Source organism: Alligator sinensis, unplaced genomic scaffold, assembly GCF_000455745.1.
Source record: "Alligator sinensis unplaced genomic scaffold, ASM45574v1 scaffold572_1, whole genome shotgun sequence".
Classification (NCBI taxonomy): Eukaryota; Metazoa; Chordata; order Crocodylia; family Alligatoridae; genus Alligator; species Alligator sinensis.
The window spans coordinates 255,145-276,274 of record NW_005842288.1 but is presented as its reverse complement, the minus strand read 5'-3'; the positions used below and the strand labels follow the sequence as shown (position 1 = coordinate 276,274).

The 21,130-nt window shown below is 41.7% G+C and overlaps 1 long non-coding RNA gene across 1 annotated transcript in view; it reads left to right on the top strand.

Annotated features, from left to right (window-relative positions):
* The window catches only part of LOC112551000, a 40,243-nt gene extending 25,916 nt beyond the window's left edge, over window positions 1-14,327 (top strand). Inside the window, exon 2 of the long non-coding RNA XR_003095106.1 lies at window positions 14,095-14,327. This is a non-coding gene — a long non-coding RNA (uncharacterized LOC112551000). The remainder of the gene's footprint in view (window positions 1-14,094) is intronic.
* Window positions 14,328-21,130: the final 6,803 nt, after the last annotated feature.

The following is a 21,130-nucleotide window of genomic DNA, read 5'->3' as shown; positions in this document are numbered from 1 at the left end:
AATGACATCAGCCAGTGCCTTCAGTACCCTTGGATGGAGCTCATCCGGGCCTGCCGACTTAAACGCATCCAGTTCCTCCAAGTGCCTCTGTACCATCTCAGGGTCTACGCTTGGTAGTCTGGCGTCCTGCTGCTGCCTCTCTACAATCCTAGTGAGAGCCTTGTCTTGCCCCTTGCTTAGGAACGCTGAGGCAAAGAACTCATTGAGGAGTTCAGCCTTGTCCCCCCTGTCCGTCACCAGTTGCTTCTACCCATTTAGTAGAGGTCCTATTCCACCCTGGGCCTTCCTTTTACTCCCTATGTATCTAAAGAACAATTTTTTGTTATCCTTAACTTGGGATGCCATCCTCAGCTCCATGGTAGCTTTGGCCTGTCTAACTGCTTGCCTACAAGCGCGAGCAGAGGAGGTATACTCCTCTTTAGTAATCTCTCCCCGTTTCCACTTTTTATATGCCCCACCTTTTCATGTTATCTGTCAACCAAATTCTTGCTAGAAAACCTAATGTTTAAATAATTCTATAACAGGGATGCAGCTCCAGTCAGTTTGGAAGGCAAAATATTTTGAATTGTTGAAGTTAGAACTTCATTTTGAACACACCTCATATATAGGCTGAAAAGTCTAGACAGAATCTCTTTAAATGAACAGTTCTCAGTTCTACATCTCTTCTGGCAGTGAGCCTTTGGATTCAAGCATATCACTTTACTCAAGTACTCTCACATTTTCCTAATGGTAAAATTATAAACTGTCATGAGAGCTAAAAATAAGAACACTATAAACTGAATATAACAGAAAGAAAAGTTATCTTATGTCTCTTCTAATTTCATTAATAATATTTTCCTTGTTTTGCCCAGTGTTCCATGTTGGGCTGGATAAAACTTCCTAGTTGTCAAACTTGTATCTTGTACAATTTTCTTAGTATATATAGGTAGTACTTCTTTTTGAAATCAGGTCCCAATATATGACTGCAAGTTCTTACTTATTCTTGCTTAGCCACGGTGTACTTTATACTAATTGGGAAGTAGCCTCTGACTTGGTGTCCCAGATGTGAGGTTCAAGAGATTTTCCTCTGTATTATCTATTATAATGCTCAAATATTATAAGCATTCATATTGTTTCAGATTTTCTCTCTCTCACATTATGACAAGCAAAAATTTGTAACTTCACGTCTGCATTACTAACTCTGAACTTCTTCTCCATTAACAATTGATTAATTGTTAATTGAAAATTTCCCTAAAGGGAAATTTCCCTAAAGGGGAAATTTTCAATCTGAGCAATACAAAATTCATCCTGCAAAAAGTCAGGCACTGCTGCTTTCTCAGATACTGTATTTCACCTTCCTGCTAGGAATAAAAAGGACTTTTTACAAGTTGTCTAGCAGGATGTGCCGTAAGTACATAATCCAAACTCCCAGTGATTTAAATGGACTTTTGACCAGTCCAAATCTCTGTCACAGCATGAACAGTTTAACAGCATGTTTCTCCACTCAGCCATGCTAATCCCAGCTAACTTTTGCCACCTTCTGGAGGAAGGGAATAAAAGAAAGATTCTGAATCATATTTTTGTTTTAGTAAAAAGAAAAAAGTAAATCTTATAAATGATTAAATAATTGACTGAATTCAGGTTTCACCATTCATGAAATGGGATGGCTATTAAGCACAATCTACAAAAAGCATTTGTGACATTATATACACTTTCTTTTTTCATTGATAACTCTAAAAGTCAAATACACTGATCACATTATGCATACTTTTACCTGTCCCACCAGTTATAGCACTTTTCTGGCTCATGGATTACCTCCTCTCATAGGCAGGGACTCCAGTTTGTCAGAGTAACTAGGGAAAAGACAGGGAAGTAGTAAAGATGGTAAATGGTAAAGTTGTAACCTAAGTAATGGAAGGGAAGGGAAAGGGGATTGTGATGGGATGAAGGGCTAGAAAATGTGGGGAGAAAAGAACCCAGGGCTAAAAGAGGTAAGACTTTTTGAATGCTGCCCTGACAATTGACATTAATGGAAAAGGAGGAGTTTATTTTTATCTGTTGATCAACTTCTTCCCAGTTCATCAGTATTTGAGAAGTACTGGATCAAGATATTCTTTCTCAATGTATATTTGGCCCTGATCATGCATAACTGAAATCAATATACATCTGGCTTTGGATTTCAAACATTGAAGTCTATGGTCATATGCTACTCTAGTAAATCTGAAATAATTTCATTGTGTTAAGAAGGGCAACTCCTGATTTTCACTGTACAGATATGTATATCTCTATTACAGCAATGGTGTATTTCCCTTTAACTGGACTAAAGTCCACTTCATGGGAGCACTGTACTTTTTAATGGACAGTGAACTCACTTCCTTCTGTTTTGTTTATAGCTGTATGGGAGGTTTTTCCTCTCCCATTCCCCTTTCCAAGAGTAATAAGACAATAAGACATTGTTGCATTTTAAACATTCAGAGTTCTGATCCTTGTCTTACAGTATAATGAAACCAGGAAACTGTGAAAAGTGTAGTGGAGCTTGAAGGAAAATGGCAAAAATTTAGGCTAACTTTTTATATGGAATATCAGAAAAGAAATCCCAAATTTATTCAGTCAGTACCGCAGACCAGCTGAGCTATTCATGCATGATAGACAATTCCAAATGATCATGTTTAAAATATGTAAATGATTTGCAAGTGCAGGGAAACAAAGTTTAAACAGGTATGTTTTTCTTTTCCCCATTCTTCCTGTAAAAAGGGGGGGGGGGGGGGGGCCTCTTCAGGGTCTGTCTACTGGTGACCCCACTCACCTGTTATGGGCCAACTGGCACCTTCTTTCCTGCCATGCCTTGTTGGTAATTAGTTAATGATGTAATTAAGCAGCAGGCTGCCCATTTCTTGCCCTGATGCCAGGGGCCACTATCTGCAGCTCCATTCCTCCCCTACACTGCAGCCCAAGCCTTGCAGATGGTATTTGTAAATTCCTCTTTATGTTGGGGTTTAGGCCACTGTGGGCCTACTCCTTTTTTTCTCTCTTTCTAGGCCTGTCAGTCAACAAAAAACAACCCACTAATCAGGGTTTGACTCCCAGGCTCTAACTCTCATAAAAACCCCTCACTCAGGCTCCTGCCCCTCTGTGGTGCTGGGGTCTACTTACCTCTGAATACTGGGCCCTCTCTGGCACTGGGGTCCCCACACTGCAGTGGGCCCACAATGAGGCCTCCTCCTTCCCCAGATAGCCTCACCCAAACCACAGATGTTAATATTAAACAAGGGAGGCAACATGCCTGCTTACTTTAGATGATCGTGAGGATGGCTCCAGGCATGGTGTAGTCTTCTGACAGAGACTGCAGCTGCAGCACCGTAGTCATTGGGAGTCCACCTCCCTGCTGCCCCTCTGGCTTTCTCCACTCACCATTTGTAGGGTCCTGGCCTTCCTCTTTTTGTCACCTGACCGGCTGGCAGTGCTTGAGCCTTAACCCCTACTTGACCAGCCGGCCACGACTGGAAGGTTCTGGACTTAAAGGGGCCACCCTTTCTCTTAGTAACAGGGTTATGGTTCCCTGTTACAGTTCCTTAATAAGGATTCTGATGCCTTTATGTTGAGCAGCATCTAACACTACAACAGCATCTAATTCCTATGAGCCACGTGCAACCTACCTGGAAAATCCCAGATGCCCTCCATAACCAGACCATCAAGTCAAAAAAAAAAACTTGAAAAGCAAAAGAGCAGATACTGTATCCTCACTGTATGACTATTCATTAATTTGAATATGCACCTGCCTGGGCAGTCCAGTTTCTGACAGGCAAATATGCTGCTAACTAACATCCAGTGCTAGAGATGTTTTTTAAAAGTACAAATGAAGAATGTGAAAAGCATAGAAGAGCTTGTGTTTCATCTAAGGCTAAAGAACCAATCTTGCAACTGAAATTACTTAATTTTGACTGGGATCTGGGACAATGCATTCAGTGAGAAACCCAAAATACTGGCAGATCCAGAGTAAACCTTTGACAAAGCAGTTTGAATTTTCCAAGCTTAAAAGTCTTAAAGTCACTCAGTCCAGACTGAAGCTTATAGAGGGTAGGCAGCACTCTGACACTGTGGCCATCACATTGAATCCAAAATACTACAAGAAAAAGACCTGAGGCAAGAAGACATGTGAAGTTCAGAGTCAAAGTCCACAAAAATGGCACAGGGGGCTGCAAACACAGTGGCAAACAAAATAATGACACAATAATGCTTGGTGTTTGAAAAAAGGTAAATGAGGTGCAATAAATTGAATATTTTTGTGAGAGTTTGCAAGCATCAAGAGTGTACTCAGTGTAGAAAAAAAAGATGACAATAGAATCATCACAGCAGAAGAATTATTCAAAGGATCATTGGATAACATTGCAGCAGAAGAGGATTAGGCAATCAGCCTGAACATGAATGGAACATTATTAATATGAAGTTTGGAAGCATGCACAAGGCAAATTGGTGTCAGAAACCATGGCATTAGTACTGGTAGAAAAGCCACAGGCAGTAGCAGGTGAATGGGTGGAATTTAGGACTTCTAGTGGTGAGCTTATACTCACTGAGTGTGTCTGCATGAGATGCTTTACTGTGCATTAGACTTTACTTTAATGTGCAGTAAAGTGTCACCGTCTACAAGTGCACACCAATTACTATACATCGCAGTGTATTAGTCTAATGTGCCATTTTCTAGTACCTGTAGATACAGTAGTAGAAAAATGGTGTATTCATGCACCGTACTGTGTGTGCAAATGCTGACCAGGAACAACTTGCTCCCAGTCAGACTAGGCAGCAGAGGACCACAGGGAGCAAGGAGAACTGTCCTGGCTGGGCAGGATGCTGCATGCCAGCAACATGAAGATCTGGACCGGTTCCAATCTCCACATGCCTAAGAGAGTTGTCTCAGCTGCCGGGCATATATATATATATATGTATATATGTGTGTGTGTATGTGTATGTATATCTATATATATCTATATATAGATATATATAGATATACATACACACACACACACATACATACATAGGGATCCACAAGCTGCCACCACTTCATGAAAATTATGCTATGCCTACCAATGATGGAAAAAAATGATTACAATCAACAGTGGTATTGCAGAAAGTACTCCTACAGTCATGAGTTTATTACCCAAGATGGACATGAACTACAAAAAAATTAATAGGCAACATACTCTCTAGCTCACAGAAGGCAGAGAGATAAAAGGCACTAATTTTGCCTATGCATCAGAGAAAGCAATAATCACGGAGACCACTGAGCCCAAGGACATAACACAACAGAACTAACAGACTTACTTCCAGACAGGTCTGAGTGGTGAGCTCTCCAGAGTGATTCATAGTTCCATATGACACCATACAGCACTTCAAAGACTAATCAAACATTATTAGTTAATAGGTTCTGTGTATATATTTGAAACTCCATTATGTTAAGGCTTTTTGTTAAATGCTGGTTTTGTAATGTTTGGCTGGATAAGGAAGATGTGGCTTGTTGTGTTTGTCATATGTTACCTTTTAATAGAATGAATGAGAGGAGAATGACACATTCTGCTACCTGTTCAGTTTATGTCCCTGTTGCTGCATGTCCCTTGTTGCTTCATGGACAATGAGGAATGGTACTGTAGAAGTAATTGGATCCCTTTTTCCAGGCAGAAGAAACAAGGCCTTCCTAGATAGATCATGGGGTTACAAGTCAGCTCAGCAGATTCCTTTAAGATCCTCAAGTCAAATTTTCTGAAAAAAGCAGCAAAATATGATTGTTGTTAGATTCGCACTTCTCTTCTCCACCTTATTTCTCACCTGTACTACTTTTCCCTCTCCTTCTCCTCTTCTCTTTTTCTTTCTTGCAGCCCTCTCCTTCCCCCCTGTTCCCATTTCTGGTGTCTTGGATCCTTTAATTTAGCACTTTCTCTCTCTGCCCATATCCTGTGCTTTCCTCTTGATGGAGTTTTTCTCTCTCATCCCCAAGCACTCAGTTCTTTCACAGTGTATTAAGTCTAACACTGGTCCATGCATCCTGACAATGTATCTGGTTTTAATTGTTTCACTAAATTTACCTAGACATTTCAGAGACCAGTGTACTTTTAAACCAAGGCCTTTTCAAAGTCTTCATAATCCAGCTTGATCCCATGTATTTAATACAAGAGCCATATGTTTTTGTGAACAGCATATTGCTTTGTATATGTGGAAACTTACCTAACAGATGGATGTTTGGATATCAGTTCCCTTTTGCTTTCTAAACTGTACCTTAATTTTATATTACCTAATAATAATATAGACACTTTAAAAATACATAGATAAACTTTCATTTGAGGTTCTCAAAAAGCTTTGTAAGCTTTAATTAGGCCACATAGCACCTTAGTGAGGGGCTAAGCATTCATTGACTCTATTTTACAAAGGTTAAAATGAAGTACATACAGGTCAAGTGACTGCAATTAATTAAATTAAATAGGGAGTTGATGATAAGGCCAAATGCCTCCCTTCAGCAAATTAGACAATGCTTCTCATTAGAAACTTGAGGTTCCATTAGAATCCCATCTATCAGAGGTTCACAACTGATCCTGTGGAACATCCAGTCACCTTTTCTGTATGCTGAATATCGGAATTCCTTATGATACCCCATTGATTTGCTTCTCAGTTCCTATTCCTACTCCTTGGTTTGTTCTTAGTCATTGATGTTTTCTGTTTTTTTGACTGAACGCCAAGTTATTGTCCTAAAGCAAAAGCCTGTTTGATTTGATTTGATTGATTTAATGGCCACAAACCTATGAAGTGAGCATCATCACCAACTCACCTAATGACTGTTCAAGCTCCTAGGGTCCTCTCACCAAGAATATTAGAAACTTATAGCTGCCTTTGGGTCACCTAGGTCCATATCCAGCGGTCTTTAGTCAGGCAGAATGCCTTAAACTCTTATTAACAGAAATGTTTGGGGAGCAGGGACTGTACATCTCTAGAGCTAAACTCTGATGATATATGTGGGGAGGGGAGGGGGAAGGGAGGAAGGGGGTCAATGGGGAGGCTGCAATAAGAATAATTTTTAGCAATTAAATTATTGAACAAAATGTTAATATCATTCCCAAGGTGTTGGTGTCCCTTGCATTTTCTTTGTATCAAATGTGCATGTCTCAAGGGGAAAGTGGACAGAGACTTGTACTGATTTAAATGGAGGAGGAAAGGTTCTCACACTGATTCAATTAGAGTAGTATATGTTGTAATATAGCTTCAAGGGATAACCGAAACTTTTGGAAAGTGTTTCTTTTTTTTCCTTTGGCTGCTGCCACATGGAGTTCATTTCACTTTTTGACTATAATGTAAGTGATATAGAAAAATAGTTCTCACATTGTGTCAGATCCACTGGTGCAGAATGCATAGACACCCTCCTTCCATTAGCCATAGAATACAATCATTTGTAAAGCACTTCACCACACTGGGTTTCCAGTAGATGGATCTTATCTGTTTCTAAACAGAAAAGAGGGACTAAAATAGAAAATCATCTATTCCATTCAATTGTCTGGGTGAAATTAATTAAGGTACAGAAAGTGCAAACAATAATATCGTCACAATTAGTCTTTTACATAGTTTCAGAACATAGACTGTAGCATAAAGAAAAAGTGATAGGTGAATGTATATATAAAAGTCCAGATCTTCAGGTGGTGCAGCAAAGCTTCATTGACTTTAATGCAGCTATGCTGATTTGAGAATCATGTCCATTGTGTTTTATTTGCTTTAATATTAAGAACAGCAGGTAGTATTCTGAAAACAACTATAGAACTATTTTAATTTTAAGGTCTTTTTGGTAGTGATTGGGTCATACCCTTGTGTCTCAATGGAGCTTCAATCTTGATTGGAGTCTCAAAGTATTGCTGTGATAAAAATAAATTACAATAATAGCTAAAAGTCAACAAATATACTTTCTAAAAGCCACGTTTTCAAAAGAGGCCTTCAATTCTGGATTCCCAAGCTGAGACATTTCAAGTCTAGCTTTCAAAAGTTTTAAGGATCCAAATTTCCCATTGGAATTGTGGGTGCTCAGCATTCCTGAAAATTAAGCAACGCATAGCTCAAGTTTGGCATCCAAAACACAAAAGGCCCAAAGCTAATGGACTCTTGAAAACAGGTGTACATTCTTTTTTTGACTAGCATGAAGTCTTATGATAATGAAATCCTTTTCTGCACAAAATAGTGTCTCTCTAGTTGGAATTACACTTTCTAAGATTCAGTGCATTAAAAGTAAAATCTACTTCACCATGAAGTTTGAGCAATTGACCTACATGAAAAAGAAGTGACTGGGCTTCAGCTAATACAATAATATAGCTATTTAATTTCCTAAATGGCAGAAAAGTTAAGCCACTTACCCTAAACCAGGATGCAGGGCTGCAGTCTATGAATTACAGTAATGTCTGCAAGCCTACTGTGGGCGCATCCACATGTGCAACTAATGTGACTGAATATATTCCAACTCAATTTGAGCCAGATTAAACTAATCGGACATCACCATTTCCACGTGTGTTTAAGCGCAGTAATTTACTGAACTGCCAGATACTGCTTGTATCTGATGGGACTAACCAGTGGTGTAGTTGCGCCCTGTGGTGCTTAAATGGGATGTTGAAGCCATCACTTCTACAAAGATGTGGATCTTGTAACTCTTTCCTAAGGTTGTTCCATGCCCGTTCCCATAATAACTCTCTGAACTAGCCTGCGTGAAGTTAATTTCAAGTCTCCTTCTCCATCATTCAGAAAATGCACAACCACTACACATTCTCAGAGCACAACACAACTGGGGTAAAGGTCTTTTCCTGGTCCTTGCACCATGGATAAATTTCAGCTCCCTCTACCCAGGCCCCAAACACCAAAACAAACAAAAACAAGCTAAAAAAGCAGGACTTGTATCTTATTTTACTCTAAGTAGTTTTACTGTATCTTGAATTTAATTAGAACCTGTTGCACTGGCAGATTTAAATGCATTTTAATACTTTATCAATATTTTATAAGTGGGCAGTTCTTTTTTAAGGAAGTGTGGATATGTTATGGGAACTTTAGAACTCATACATAATCAAATTTAAGAGAAATGCTAGCATACTGTGAGCTATTAACTGTGGCTATTCTGTGTGTTGTTGCATGAATTTCTGTTGTAAACCTGCACTGAATTAATGTTCCTATACACATGCAGGGAAGTCTGCTTCAACGTGCTGGAAATCCAGCCTGTCAGAGCAGACTCAATTAATTGAGTCTATGAATTACAGTAATGGATTAATTGAGTCTGCTGGACAGTGGAAATTAACACACTCTGGCAGACTCTAGCGTGACATGTATCAGCATCCCCACACTGAAAAATGGTGGCAGGGAGCTTTGAACTAAAGCTTGTTCGACGAGCTTTAGTTCAAAGCACTCCACGCCATTTTTCAGCGTGGGGATGCTGATATACATGATGTTCGGGTGCTTTTAATTAGTGTGGCTTACTAATTAAAGCACTCCCCACACACTTCCTGGAGCATGTGTAAGAATGTCCTTAATGTTTGCAGATCCATGTATGCAAGTAATGTTCTAAACGAGACACCTTCAGCCTTCCTAAACTCTTATGTAATCCTCTTATGGGGGTTACACTGACTTGCTTTAAGAAACAGAAAGTCAAGGCTTACCATTATACAGAAAATTGTATACCTTAGCATATAGATACAAAAGCCATTTTTAGAAACTGAAAAGTACCTATGTACTTAAGAGAACTCAGTGATAAACTCTCTACCACTTGCATGTCTTTAATGGAAGATTTATCCACTGAAAATTTCTCACATTCTTTTAAATCTGTCCTGGGTCAAATGCTGCCTACTTTGCATGTTTAGTTTACTGGTGTTTTCATAGATTCATAGGTCATAAGGCTGGAAGGGAACTTGGAAGATCATTGGGTCCAGCCCCCTGCACCAGGCAAGAAAGGCAATTGGGGTCAGGTGACCCCAGCAAAGTGACCGTCCAGTCTTCTCCTGATGATTTCCAGGGTAGGTGTTTGCACCACCTCTGGAGGGAGCTTATTCCACAGTTTGGACACCCAAACTGTGAAGAATTTTTTCCTGATGTTGAGCCTGAATCAATCTTCCAGGAGTTTGTGGCCATTACTCCTGATTTTCCCCTCAGGTGCCCTAGTGAACAGTTGCTCACCGAGCCCTTGATGTACTCCCCTACTGTAGTGGTAAGCTGCTACCAGGTCATCTCTCAGCCTTCTTTTCCTCAGGTTGAAGAGTCCCCAGATCCCTCAGCCTTTCCTCCTATGGCTTGCCTTTTAAGACTCGCATCATATGGGTGGCCCTTCTTTGGACTCTCTCAAGCTTGTCTTCGTCCTTGTTAAAGTGTGGTACCCGGAACTGGATGCAGTGCTCCAGCTGTGGTCTCACCAGTGCTGAGTAGAGCAGAAGAATCACCTCCTTGGTTTTGTTGGAGATGCATCAATTGATGCATGCCAGAGTATTATTTGCCCTGCTGGCTACAGCATCACACTGCCGGCTCATGTTCATACTGTGGTCTATTATTACCCCCAGGTCCCTTTCATTTGTGGTGCTAGTCAGTTTGGTGCTGCCAAGCCTGTAGGTGTGTTGGGGGTTGCTTGTTACAAGATGGAACACTTCACATTTTTCAACGTTGACCTGCATCAGATTCCGATCTGGCCAACTTGCCAGCCTGTCTAGGTCTGCCTGTATCTGTAGCCTATCTTCAAGCATGACCACACTTCCCCATAACTTGGTGTCGCCTGTGAACTTGGCCAGGGAGCTCTTTACCCCCATATCCAAATTGTTAATAAAGATGTTGAAAAGTACTGGACTGAGGACCAACCCCTGCAGGACACCGCTGCCCACTACTCACCAGAATGACACAAATCTGTTCACTACAACTCTCTGGGTCAAGGATGACACATAGGGGGTGCATATGGGTGCACATGCATCCCCTGAGTGTGGTGGTGCACCCCCTACAACAAGGTGCTGCCAACGTTGTTGGCGGCGCCTGCGAGTGGTCGCCGCTCAGCACTCTACTGCTGACGCTGCCGTTGGCATCGGTGGGTGCTCCTCAATCACTGCTGGCCACTGCTGATGCTGCCGGCGGTGGTCACCGATCCTTGGTCAGGGCTCGCCACACCGCCCCCTCTCCCTGCCAACAGTGCCGTTGGTGTCTGCAGGAGCTCCCCCACTTACTGCCGCTGTGCTCCCCCCACTCCCACCACTGCTGCTGCGCTCCTGCCACTGCTGTGCCCCCCTGGCCACCAGGGGCATGCGTTGTTCATGCTTTAGGTCCTACCCTGCAGCCGGTTTCTCACCCACCTGACTGTCTTGGAGTTAAGCCCACAATCCTCCAATTTTCTCACAAGGACATTGTGAGATACTAGATCACACACCTTTTGGAAGCCAAGGTATGCAATGTCAACCTGCTCTCTCATGTCCAGGTGGTGAGTTACCTGGTCATAGAAAGAGATGAGGTTGGTAAGGCAAGACCTGCCCATGATGAAGCCATGCTGGGTGTCATTCAGAATCTTACCTTCTGCAGGCTTATCGCAGATAGACTCCTTGATGAACTTTTCTAAGATTTTTCCTAGGATGGAAGTTAGGCTGACTGGCCTATAGTTAGCTGGGTCCTCCCTCCTGCCCTTCTTGTGTTTGGGCACAGCATTGGCTCTCTTCCAGTCCTCAGGGACTTCTTCAGAGTACCACAAATTGTGAAAGAGTTTTGCCAGGGATTCCACAATGACTTTGGCCAGCTCCTTCAGCACTCTCGGATGAAGATCATCCTGTCCTGCTGACTTGTATACATCTAATGTTTTTAATTGGTCATACACCAATTCTATGACAATAGTAGGAAGGCAATTATTCCTACCATGCTCATCCTGTATGCTACCTGGTGTGGTTTTCCCCTTGGTCCGGTGAAAGACCGAGGCAAAGTAGTCATTCAGGTGTTCAGCTTTCTCCTGAGTACTGGTACCCAGCTGTCCTGAGTTGTTGAGCAATGGCCCCACATTCCCATTTGTTTTCCTCCTGTTCCCTATGTACCTAAAGAAAGACTTCTTGTTGTCCTTGAATTCCATTGCTAATCTAAGTTTGGTTGCCGCTTTAGCTTGTCTTATTTGTTCCCTGCAAATGTGAGCCATCATGGAATGATCCTCCTTGGACTTCTTCTATAAACAGAATTATCAAAAGGAATCAATAGGAGCAGTTATGTCTGACTTCTTATAAAGATCCCATAATGTATGAATTTAATTTGTTAAAATACAGACCTAAATATCATATTGAGAGAAAAGAGAAGGGTTTAGGATGAACTTGTTACATATCATACTTTTTCAAAAATATTCTGCTGATAAAATAAAGATACAAGCAAAAAATACAGCAAAGACACAAGGCATATCCTTAAGTATGCCATATAATAATATATAGAGAAATACCAAGAGTAGGAAGTATTAGCAAAGGGAAAAGAAGAATGCATGAAACAACTGAAGTTAAGAACAAGAAAAACTATGGCAAGAATGTGCAGTTCTACATGCCCAGAAATCCTGACATTTCAAGAGGCAATTTGAGACTCAGATAATCTAGAAAAAAATCTCTATCATGATATCCATCAATATTTTCATGTAATCAGAAGACCTTGTAAGAATCCATGGCCATGTCCATAATGGGAACAAACCACTCGTTGCCTGTTGGAAGATGAGCTTGCAATCTCTAAAGTACAATATGTTCACAGGTATTAGATATGCATGTATTCCCTTTTGCAAGAGGTAGGAGGTAGGACCTAGCTTAAGTTGGGTGTTCTGCCAGCATATTTATGTTGTGTGTGTGGGGCAAAAATTATACCCCTTAGGTGGTATGGCTATGCCAGAAAATCCCATGGTATAGACACAGCTATGCTGACCAAAGATGTCAACTTAGTTGATCTTGTCTGGGAAAGTTATTTAGCTGTGTGAGCAGAAAATCTCCTCCTGCTGCCATACATTGTGCCTCCTCTTGGGGGTGCTGCCACTGTAGCTATAGTGGCAGAGGAATTGTAATACATGCATATCTATAGACCTGATCACATTTGTGCAAAAAAGAACCAGTGGAGGACGAGTGCACTGAAAATAAAGCTCATTATTGTACATAACTTGCGAATTCTGAATCCAATATGTTTAGGATTTGTTCTAAACTCATCTAAAAATAAATCAAAGAAAGATTTAAAATGTGGGCCTCGTTCAAAGTGGTACTGTACACCACCAGGACTAACACTACAAATCCATTAAGAAAACAAGGACCATACATTACTGAACCAGAGGAAACTGTAAATCTTGTGGATGACTGAATACCACCACTAATTCATAAAAACATACAGGAAACGATAAAGTGCAGACATTTAATAAAGCCTTCCTTAATCACTGGATGTATTGATATTCCCTTTCAATTCACTGTACCTTAAAATGTGGGGTTACACTAACAGATATGAAATATGAAAATCTTTGTGCTTCCTAAAACAGGCCATTTGGATTCAAATTCAACAGCCTCACTTCAGGTAAATGACAGCAGAATTTGGCCTGTTGGCTTAAAGTTGTGTATGTAACCACAACCTGCTCATCCCTTCCCAGAATCTTCTCTCCAATCCCACCCCTTCCTTTTGGGTAGTTCAGAGGAGCTCAGAAAGATAAAGAAATAAGGACTTTACACATCAGGCCAACTGTAACTACTTAGTATGTGTTTCTGCTTTAGACTCCAAAATGTGTAATGTGGAACATCAGAAAGACACATTGGTGAACTCTCTCCTTATAATGGGAAACAGTTGAGGGTTCTACCAAATCTGTCACTTTTAAAATGAAAACATGAGAAAAGGCTAAGATAAAACAAAACAAAACAAAAATGTTGGAATAATGCACTTTGATTCAGATACTGAAAATTGTTCCTCAAGGAATGGAAAAGCTGATGGAAAAAAATAAAACGAAATCTTATGGTGCTTGTAGCAGCTCAAGCAGACATTCTTCCTTATAATCCCCTTACTCCCCTCCCATTAAAAAAAAAACAGAAAAAACCTTTTTGTGATGGCTTGTAGAAACTTGGGACCTTAGGATGTTTAAACAAGTGGTTCCTATTTCTATTTCAGGGTAACTTGTGACTGTCCCAGACAGCACTTCACTCATCTGGGCTGAACTGAACAGTAGTTTATCAAAAAGGCAAACAAAGAGGCCTACCAAACAAGATTAAAGATCTGATGGAACAGTCAAAAGAAGAGAGAATGTTTTTTGTGGGACTTCAGTCATAAAACAGAAGGGAAGATACTTATATAAGAAAACAAATATTCAATTGTACTGTTTTAAAGAGGTCTTTAAAAATTAATCTGGTACTTGTAATAATTTTCCTGTTTCTTTTCCATTTTGCCAAGCTTCTGAAAGGTTCACTGGGAGATAAGAGGGGGAACATATAAAGGCTGGGAGACAATGTTTAAACAATTTATTTTCTAGTTATTTTCTATATACTCTTTGCATTTACAACAAGTGCCTTTGCCCTCACAACCCTGTTTCTGCTATTGCTGGATTTAGAGTGATCTTCTTATCTCACATTTGTGACATTAGATTATTGCCATGGTAATATGTAATAACACAAATTAAAGTGCCAGTGACATGCATCTCCTATTGATGTAAATGGGAATTCAAGGTGCTGGTCCCAATTAGTATATGGCTATCGTATTAACTATGGGGGCTAGAAGCAAGTTTGTTTTTAAACACATCTCTCTTAGCAAACATGGAAAACCAAGATAATAATAAAAAAATCAAAGATGACTAGAGATGACTGAATAATTTGCTGCAGAATTTACTTTGAAATTCACCCAAATTTACTTTGAAATTTACCCTTTTCTCTGTAAATTATGTGTTGATTCTAATTTTTGTTGATTCTAAATATATTTAGAATCATCAAAAATGAGTATATATACACACATGCATGCAGCCACGCATACTCTCTCTCTCTCTCTCTCTCTCACACACACACACACACACACACACACAGAGGAAATAACGAATAAAATAAATCTAGTAACTATATGTATGTATATATATATATACATATACATATAGTTACTAAGCGCTTATATGTCTAATTTCCACACCTGGCTGTTTCACAAACTGTTTACTGTTAGCAGTCTTCATTGATTACCAAGGTTTCTGTTCTACCTGAATGGATGACTTAATTGTTAAAAATAAGAAAATGTTTACAAGGAATTAATAAAGAATTATTTTCAGGAAAATTAATACTAGAGTTCACAAAACTCTTGGAATTCATAATCATTTTCATGAATAAACCAATAGTTATTCTCATACTCATGGTAAACCACAAGTAACTTCACACCACAGATAACACCAGGAAAAAATTACCATGTTTATTCTTCAGGTATATTTATGTATCACCTTTTGTATTGCTTGACTTAATCTATGGTAATTTGTAATTTAAAGGTATATGGCTGACTTAAAAAAAATCAGACTTCTGTCTGAATTTATTTACTTATTGTTGTTACCAGAAATATCTAAGGGAGATTATTTCCTTTTGCTTTTTCAGCTTATTAATTTAGGACATTTGACAGCATCTTGCATTCAGCTTCCCAGTGTTCCCTGTTTATGCAGAAATAGGAGAGAAAGAGTATGATAAAAACAGGAAAATGTGCCTCTATATTCAGATATTGGGAGGAGAATTCAGTGGTCATTGTAGTACCTGGAAATAAGTCAAAGTACCTTTCAGCTCACTGGATTGACAATGTGCCTTTCATGCCTATTATCTTTGAAAGTTCTCTTCTGTAATAGGGCTTCCTGCCTGACAGCTCAAAATTAAGGAGACAATTTTCTTGTGATCTTCCAAGAACTAATTTTTAGCTGGTTTAGACTTTTTCCTGCCCCTGACAAACCAGTTAATATCTACTGTCATTAACTAATCCCCACACGATAGAATGGTGGCTTGCTGAGTATTTGTGACTTAACTTGCATGACAGCATTAACACTGAACTCCTTTAATATAATTATGTTACTTTACAAAAAGAAATATTTAGTTTAAATGAGAAATAAAGGATTCCTTTTTAATTCCATTGCTCTATTAGCATCTGATTATGAAATGAAATACCTCTCTTTTAGACAGGCTATATATCCAACTGAATCACTGAAGATAGCTAAGAAATGCAGATCAGGGATGATTTAATATAAGTCTCATTGACCTGACCCAAAACCCACTAGAACCAATAAAAGTCTGTCCATTATCTTCAGCAAGTTTTGTACATAACAAAAGGTTTAAAAGTAAGTCTGTAGGTTTTATAACTGGGCTCACTTTAATTTCTTGTAACAAATTTTGGCTGACTTTGTTGCACTCTTCAAGAAACTTTAGCTTTTCTAGAGCAGGTCCTATGTTAGAGGCAGGGAGTTATCTGTAGGCAACTGTAAAATTAACTTAAGTGTAAAATCCCAAATAATAAGATTTCCTAAAAGAGAGCCTATGAACACCTTAAGCTGCACAGCCTAGAGGAAAATGTGGCAGTGCTTACCTTTCGCTGTGCATTCATGTTACATTCATTCTCACCAGAGAATGTACGTTCTGAAAAATATATACATCAGACAATATTCATGGAGTGAACTTTTTGGCAGAATAACAAGGCCTGGCATCTAAAGGATGATGTTTATTAGGGGATTTTTCACTCCATCAGTCATGATTGCTGTTTGTGTGTGTGTGGCTGGAACTAGTGCTAGGTTTTATGGAAAGCCAAATTCTACTTCAGGCAGTATTCAGTTTATTTTGAATGAATTTCCTCCCAGCCCACCAAATCCTGCAGCTGCTTGTTTGGCTAATAAAACCCCATCTGGTTTCTAAAAATTCATCCAAGTAAACTATAAGTGAAAACTCATTGATTACCTCTGCCTTTCTGTCTCCAATTTGATAAATCATCTGCCTTTGTGGCTTTTAGAGTCATTTCTGTGTTGGTTTTATTCCTATTAAATTCTGTAAGACTTTTCAGAAGGCTGCCTCTGATGCTGAGACCAAAATACTGTAAACAACCACAAGAAGCAGAGCTAATGTTTTCAATACAGCTCAAGGACTAAAATAACCTCATTGGATTAGGCCAGACTGAGGGATTGTTTTGATGATTGTTTCCCAGAATCTTTACTTAAATACATCCTCTCTCTTATTGCCCACCTCCTGTGTGTGCATGTGTGTTCACATACCCAGTGACAGTCTAGTATAGGAGAAAAGGGAGGAATGTGGCCACGTTTTAAGTGTTGGTACTGGCCCCTTTTCCTATCTGTCCCCTACAGTTAGAAGGATGAATTCTTGGCTATTACCCCTCTGCCAGTCTATTACCAGTCTACTTAACAGTTGTATGACAGCAGTAAAAGCTCAAACCCAGAGCGGAACCTCATCATGCTGCATGAGGCAGGTACACGGCTCAAGAGGCAGCCCTGCTTTGTTTTTGAAATAGCCAAGATGCAGGGAAGGAGGGAAGGGGGTACAAGCATCATCCCCGACGGCAGATGAGAGAACAGCAAGGAGTTGTCCTTTGGAAACCTAAGAGTGTGCTTTCAGTTCTGAGCGCTGGAGAATCTGGCCCCAAGCTCTTGCAGGCTCTAACCCCAGGCCACACAGGAACTCTGTGGTCAAGCTGGGAATTGGCACCACGTCTCATCTCAGACTCGAGGCCAGAGCCTGACATCATTGCAGAGCCAGCTGAAGCCAACAGGATTAGTCAGGGCACAGAAGCGAGCAGGACCAGGGCTTGAAAACCCAGGGTTTGCTTCTCACAACACCCCCCCCCCGCCGGTGTTTGTACCGGTCTGAGGTAACAGAGACAAGATTTAGTTTCTCCCGCTTTGCTTAAACGGAGCTCTGCCTTTGTCTGCTTTCAGGTTTCCCCAGGAAAGGCGAATCCCCATTTCACAGACGGAAGTGGAGGCTGTGGTGACCTAGTACACAAGGCGGGAGACAGCCCCCCGGGTCGGGAGAAGGTTTTGGCGAGGAAGCGGCAGTGAGGGAGCGCCCTGCCCCTGCCCCGGGCCCCGCCGCCCGCCCGGGCGGCTTCCCCTGGCCAGCGCGCTGCACCCGCGGCTCCCGGGGAAGACCAGCGAGCCACGGCGGGTGAAGCGGGGTGCGGGGAAGGAGCAGGGCAGGGCGCGGGGGCACACGTCCCGCGGCCGGGTTGACAGTCCCAAAGAAATCCGCAGACGAGGGGAGACGCGGGAGCTCGTCCCGCCGCCGCACAACTTCCCGGGAGGCGCTTGTCCGCCCTGCTCCGTCCCCCCGCCCCACACCTCTCTCGCAGGGCACAATTTTTCACGTAACAAATAGACTTTTTATTTTAGAGACAAAAATATCGTTTTCGGCTGGAACAATGGCCGGATCTCTCTGAATGAAGGCTTTGCATATTTTCCTGTTTTAATTGGTTGTATAATAAACACAACTGACCCCACACTCGCTTTGCAATGAGTTCAGGGTGAAACTCAGACCCTGGGACTGGAAATGACTTCTTCACCGCTTCAAACGTGGACAAGAATGCCAGGAATCGGCGAGCTGAACCCGCGGCGCGCCCGAGCCGGCACCTGCACGCGCCCCGCACCAGAGCGCACGCACGCACCGGCGCGGCGGGGAAGGAGCGGGGCAAAGGTGTACGGAAGGGCTTGGCTGGGCAACTACCGGACCGTAAGAGAGTGCACTTCTCAGCCCGAGCTCCCGCCCTCCTTGCAGCACGCGGGACAGGGTTGTCACCGACCCCGCACCGCACACTCGCGAGCTGTGCGTACAACAGGCACGCGCGCGTGTCAGAGGGAGGAAGGTTCCGGGCAGGGGCCAGTACTGATGTGCAGGGATCCTGGCCTTCTCTGATTTTAAAAAATCTCCAATTTTCGGTTAAAATGTAGCCCCAAATCCGCATTTTTTCCATGATTAAAATGAAACATTACTAGATAGAGAAGGCATTACTATATATATCTATAAATATATATAGTGTGTACATATTTATAGTGTGCGTGTGTATCTATCACATGTTTCATTTTAATCATAGAAAAATGTGGATGCATGTACATATATATATATACACACACATAGATAGATAGATAGATAGATAAGGCATTACTATATATACATCTATATACACACACTATATATACATGTATACACTACATATACATATAGTTATGCCTTATCTATCTAGTAATGTTTCATTTTAAGCACGGAAAAATGTGGACACACACACAGACATAGCTAGCTAGAAGATTGGGGCATTACTCTCATATATGTATATATCAAGTATCCCTGCTGCAATCTTTCCGAAATCTTCTCTTAGCATATATGTATCGATATACGATATATATATCTATCCTATACAGACACACACACACATATATACATATATATATCAATAGATAGATAACGGCATTACTATATATATCGATAGATAGATAAGACATTACTATATATATAGTGTATACATATATAGCGTACGTGTATAGTAATGCCTTATCTATCTAGTAATGTTTCATTTTAATCATAGAAAAATGTGGATGCATGTACATATATATATACACACACACAGATAGATAGATAGATAGATAAGGCATTACTATATATATAAAATGTATACATATATATAGAGAGTGTGCATATCTATCTATCTATCTATCTATCTATCTATCTAGCAATGTTTCATTTTAAGCACGGGAAAATGTGGACATACACACACACAGACATAGCTAGATAGCTAGATAGATAGATTTTAGTGGTGTTTCGTTTAAATCACGGGAAAATGTGGATTTGGGGTTACTTTTTTTAACCGAAATTTGGGGTTTTTTTTAAATTCCGAGAAAACCAGGATCCCTGCTGATGTGAACGGCGCTAGACCGCGGCGAGGTCCGCCCGGGCAAGCGCGGGGATTCACACACACAAATGCAGCGCGTGAAGCAGTAGATGCTAAGAGAAGATTTCGGACAGATTGCAGCAGGGATGAAATCCTGCAGCCTCACTGAAGCAAAGCGCCTCTTTGTTTTAATGGCAGTTTGCCTCGTCTGGGAGGGCGAAATTTCATCTCAAGTGTCACTGTGAGACGAAAGCATGTTTTACGTGTAAGAGAAGTCCCGCTACTGCACGGCGCGCTGAAGCGCTGGGAAAATAAATCCTGTTTTTTTCTCCATGTGGATATGTGGGTTACCGGCTCACTTGTGTTTTAGAAAAACACCAGGCGAGCTGCTTGCATATTTGCACAGATAGAAAAGCTGACTTCACTTCTGAAGTATCAGCTCCTTGTAGGAAAATAATGTCTCTGTTGGAATATGCTCAGCTCGTGCCAACATTACGCAGTCCTGGCGCTGCGCTGGGCTGAAACCCCCGTCCTGATCTGTCAGCGATTCTGTGGTTGAACGTGTGCTATCGCAGCCACATGAGCCGCTCCGAGCTCAGACCAGCAACAGGTCAGGACTTCTGACACTGCCCAAAGGGGCCCGACCCTGCCGCGCTAACACACGCAGCCCTTGAATCAGACAAGCAGCTCTGACTGCCTCAAAGCAGGCAAAACCTGCACCCGGGACCGAGGGTCATGCTAAACGTGCTATGTGGGAGTGCGAAAGAAACGCTGCGAAGACCGAACCGGGTAAAAGAGAAGCCCCTTCTGATGCTCGAGCCAAAAAGATCCCATTGGCGCAAACGAGCCTGCTCCTGCTCCAGTGACAAACAATGGTTTCGCCGGAACAAGGACTGGAGGCTCAAATCCTTACGTCTGTGTCATGACGTCAAGGAAGTTCTTCCAACTCAGCCAAGCGGCGCTTTTTTTTTTCCTCAATCGCTTCAATTTATGTAACAGATAAAAAAAATCCTTACACAACAAGGGAAAAAACTGCCCGCGGCTGTTGCTGAGAGACATTTCCCCGAGCAATCCGAAGGGGAAGGAGAGGAGAGCAGCAAGTGGACTCCACCTGGCACCACCTTCTCCCCTCCCTTCCCCCGCCTGGCACAGGGGAGGGATCGCGGCCTCCCGTCGGGCCCCTGCCCTTGGCCGCGGGGCCTCCCACTGCCCCAGCCCCACGCGCCTCCCGCCCACGGCGGGCTGCGGGGCTCCGATCCGTGCTACAAGCCCCCGAGGAGCCGCCTCTAGGCGGCCCTGGCCCGGGCCCTCGCCCGCGCTC